Here is a 5294-nt window from a genome sequence, read left to right on the forward strand (position 1 = left end):
TGAACGTATGCTAATTTCCCTATATTTTATTTTCAAGAAAAAAAAGCTATAAAAACTAAACTACCGACATATAAACCTCGCAAAGACCTAGAACATCCAGTGCAATCGACTCAACCACATATTAACAATAACTAATATGTGTAGCATGTTAATAGCAACCGATGTAAGCAAACTACATGGCAAGATTTGCAATGAAGTAAGAAACAATTATAAAAAGTATGTAGAATCACATTTTTTAATTAAAGAAAATAAAACCAACTAAGACACATGAATTTTAAACCACCAACAATGCGAGTAATGCCGATCCAACATAAATGAACTCAGAATGATATTCTTATGGTCATATGCTCCTTGAAAAACTACAAATGTTGTAATGCTACAAATCAAAATTTTGCTATAGAAAAAAAAAACCAAAAATTTGACTTCCGCATATTTTGCAAGAGCATTTGTTCTTAGAAAACAATAAAAGTAGACAAGACTAATCAAAAGAGTTGAATTAAAAAAATAATAGAAGAAAACATAAACCTTAACAAGACTAGATGGACTGAGTGTCACTAGATCCTCAAGTGCTTCCACCTTGTCCAATGGCAAAGAGCTTTAGAACTCATCAATGACATCAAATTTATGAAAATCCTTCTTCATAAATAATCAAGGATGTCAGTCATGTGTTAAAAATAAGGTTCTAATAGTCAGCATGAAACACAAGCTTGAAAAAACATGCATATAAGTTTATAATAATTACAGAACAAGACTTGACAACTTGGCTAGTATATTTGCCAGTGCAAACTTGATTTCATTCAACATAATCTTCCATAAATTCCTTAAGATCATTGACTTGGTCATTACTTAATTCATCATTATCTAGTAGTCTTAAAATTAACTCCAGCTTCATTATATGTGACTTATGACTGGAAATAGATGTAAATGACATTTAATCATCACGGCAAAGAAAAATGCCGATTAATTATACAGCAACAAAAGGTATAATTTGGAACAGGCCAGTCGAGATGGCCTTGTCTTCCTTTTCTTCACAGATAGGCCTTCAACCTCTGCTTCAAAGTTATCAATCTAACTGTCCAGATCTCCAACATGTGAAAAAATAAATTACTGTGCTAAATTTGTAGTATAACTTTGGGCTGATAGATGGAAGCATAATATGAAAAACAAATTTCTTCTTACATCAAGGCTGCAAAATATGAAAGGATGGTCAATCCATGTTTATATTTGGCCAATATCTGATGGCTCTTCCAATACTAGGTTTTCTATAAATTTTACTAAGCCAATGACATGTTTAACCTTTACCATTTCAGCATACCATTAATGAGGTCAATGCTATCAGAAAATTATCTTACAAATATGGTTATATCCAAGATCATAGATTAAAAGTTGGAGATTTGAATGAATAAAACACACTGAACTGATGGCATGAACTTTACATTACAATTACGATTAGGGTATGGTCATCATGTCCTTCACCTTGGCCTCATCCTGATTTGTGCTTAATGCATAATTGGTGACCTTAGTTGTATATTAACAGCACATTTATCTAGAGGTAAATACATCTTCTCTAAGAATAGAATCCAGCCTTCACTTCCAGATAGGGAAGTCCACAAGGGTGAATAACTCGAAGCATAATTTTAACGGATAAAAATACTGTAACACGAGCTGACACTTCAAAAAATGCTCAAAGTAAGGAATACTCATTTACTTACACCCAATAAGTAATAACAAAAGTTGCATAAATAGTTATTTTTTGTCAATATTAAAACTGAAGATCATATGAATTCATGCAAAAGCTATAATCTAAGAAGCAATACCATGTTCAAGTATTCACGTCTTCAAGCAAAATATCCAAATCTTTCCAAAAACCCGGTCATACTGATACACCAAACTAGATATCCCTATCTTGGATTTGTTAATCATAAGCAGGAACGAATACCTCCAAACAAAGTGCTACTTCCACACTGCTTAATAAACCCCATAAGAAAAGAAAATAACACTCAATATTTGTTCCCTAACAAAGTTTCACCTTAACTGCCATCTAATTACTCCATTAATTTATTTTACACATTTATGAAGTACTAGTTTGATACATGACACCTATCCATGCTTCAACCCACAAGTTGAAATTTATTTTCACCATAAATCTAATGATGTAGACACAATAGATCACTCATTTGTTAAACATGTATTAAACAACACGCATATTAAATTTTCTCCAACAATGGTTTAAAAGAACACCAACCAGATTTCCAATAACACACCCATATATCGCTTTTATATTCTATACATTTACCCACTATGAGCCACAAAAAATCATCACAATGAAAAAAACAACAAAATAATTAAAACAAAAAAGAAAACTAGAGAGGAATAGAGACATAAAGAACTCAACACAAAAAGAAACCCCAATCCCCTCCCCAAATTCCCTAAAAACAAACCCTAAATTTCCAAAAACCAAACAAAATCACCCCTGAAATCCAACCCAAAACCCCAATCCAATCCCCCCTCAAAAATAGATCAATTCACAGAGAATCCAGCGATTAAAAGTAACAAAATACATCAACTCTTACCGAAAATTTGATCCTAAAAGAGAATTCCAGTGCCGAATCAGGTGTTCTCGATCAATCAAAGAAGCAAACACGATCGATTCGATTCCAAGTATTCGAACAACATAGCAAGAAGAAGCTCTCGCCGCCGTTCTCACAGTGTGTTACTCTCTCTCTCTCTCTCTCTCTCTCTCTCTCTCTCTCTCTCTCTCTCTCTCTCTCTTCTCTGAAACTATGGGAAAATTCTAGAGATAATGGGACACGTGCTTGAATATGGGAGTTTGACACATGCGAGAATTAGGTTAAAGAGTGGGTTTGTTTAATGGGATGGAGCTTTTTAGCTAATTTTTGAAAAACAAAATTGATTTTAATAAAACTTAAAATATATTGAATTGTATTATCGGATACCTTTCCATTGTTATAATCACCGATTTATTTTAGTAATAAAAATGATAAGAGAAATAAATAAGGAAAATAAATATATTAAAATAAAATAAGTGATAAAGTGAAAACAATTGGGAAATTAGATCATGGATATTATTTTTAAATTTTGTGGGGAATTAGTTAATTAATTAAAACTTGAGAGATATAAATATAATTAAGTGGGGTTTTTTTTATATGTCTTTTTAAAATTAAACAAGAAGAACTGCAAGTCCTTCATGTGAATAATTTTAATTTTATTTTTAATTAAAATATTTAGCTTAATGATCACACTAATCCTAATTTCTAGATATATTTAGTTAATTAATATACACCTTTATTAATTTTTTTAATAATTAGAATTAAAACGAATCACTTATTCTAAAATAAAAAAATTTGGGATAATGGAATATCTAAAATAAATAAATAAATAAATAAAATTTTAAAAGTTTTCAAATTGGTTAAAAGTTTCTTAAATAAAAATATTATCTATAAAATTCGGAATAATAAATTTTTTCAATAGATAATTTTTATTTAAATAAATGATAAAAAAATAGTGAAGATCAATTTCAACCATTAAATATAATTTTTTAAATTTAATATATATAGCGGCTAATAGATGGATTTGCCGCTATAAAAACTATTGTTAAATAAATCTTGTGCCTATAATAGCTAATTTAAAAATTTACCTCTAAAAACACATCTATAGTGGCTAATATAAAAAATCTGCCGCTATACTCTTAAATATAATTTTAAAATTTAATATATATATATATATATATATATATATAACGGCTAATACATGGATTTGCAATTATAAAAATTATTATTTCAAAAATAATAAATAAATTTATATCTATAATAGCTAATTTAAAAATTTGCCACTAAAAATATATCCTTAGCGATTAATATAAAAAATTTGCCACGAAATATATTTATAGTGATACATTTACAAATTTACCGCTAAATTTAGTTGCTATAGACCAACTTTGTTGTAGTGATTGAAGCTAGGAACTCAGAAGATATCATAGTTCAGAAGATATCATAGCACATGCACTTCTCCTTTATATGACTTCCACGTTTGAAATGAGAAGTGTTATGGTATGTTAACGTCATTTTCTAGTTAATATCATAATGTTGTTAGGGAGTTTAGAACTTTATTCAGTGTTAATTGCGGAGATCTATCCCTTGAGATGTTCATATACTCTTGCCAAATAGTCTAGGATCTAGCACAAGCTACCATTCTTATTTTTTTGTTATGAAACGTATCTTGTCCTCTAGAAATATATATATAGATATGCGTTTTTTGTATTAAGCTAAATGATTTTGTCGTAAGTTGGCTATGTCTCAAAAGTTCTGGTTTTAGTTTGTATCATTTTGCTGAAAACTTAATTTCATAATAAAATACTTTGATCATTAAATACTTTGATCTTTTTATTGCTCGTATGGAATCATAATAATGGCCCTGAATATTGTTGTCTTAGTGATGTATATTTCTAGAAGCATTCTAGTGACTATTTATTATTGTTAACATTGTTTAGATTTATTTTCATATATGTAAGAACATTTTAGGTATCCAAGATTCTCCGTTATTGCAACTCTAGGAGGTTGGCGGTTGTTCCTTAAGGTGGTAATACTGGTCATGTTGGTGGAAGCTTATGATAAGGTATCAGCTCTATTGTTTAGCAATTTTTTACATATAAGTTCACAGTAATGATTAATTATTATTAAATGCATGGCTATAGAAATAATAAACAATCATTATGCTTTGATAGTAGAGATAATCTCTCAAAGTGTAATTACAATATTTGTCTCTTAATTGGGAATTATGAGAGCATTTTCACATCAAACTTATCTTTAAACTCAAGATGAGAAATAATGCATTTGAATTATTATATACTTCAAGGTGTTCTACATCTCTTTAATGACATTTCTGTGTATTATAGTTTATCAAAGTATAAAAAAAGATTGAAGTAAGTTTTGCCAATGTTGAAACATGATTTTTTTTAAATGCTAGTTAGTAATGCGCAACTACTAGAATATCCTTAGTTTTGCCTTTTGAATTAGATGAATTTTATTTGAATATTTGGCTCCGCTATATTACACTTTTAGTTGTTTACTCCTTTTGGCCTACTAAGAAATGAAGTAAGAGAAGTGTTTGACATAAACATTAATTTGAAGATCCTTAATCTATGAATCTTGACCCTTATTTTGAATGAATTCAAATTATAATTTCTGACATCTTCCTGAATTGCATTTTCTTGTTTATTTTGTGCTTCAAGTTTAGTTATTACTTTTCATTCACATTTCGATTCTAATTTTATA

This window comes from Dioscorea cayenensis, chromosome 15 (genome assembly GCF_009730915.1).
Source record: "Dioscorea cayenensis subsp. rotundata cultivar TDr96_F1 chromosome 15, TDr96_F1_v2_PseudoChromosome.rev07_lg8_w22 25.fasta, whole genome shotgun sequence".
Lineage (NCBI taxonomy): Eukaryota > Viridiplantae > Streptophyta > Magnoliopsida > Dioscoreales > Dioscoreaceae > Dioscorea > Dioscorea cayenensis.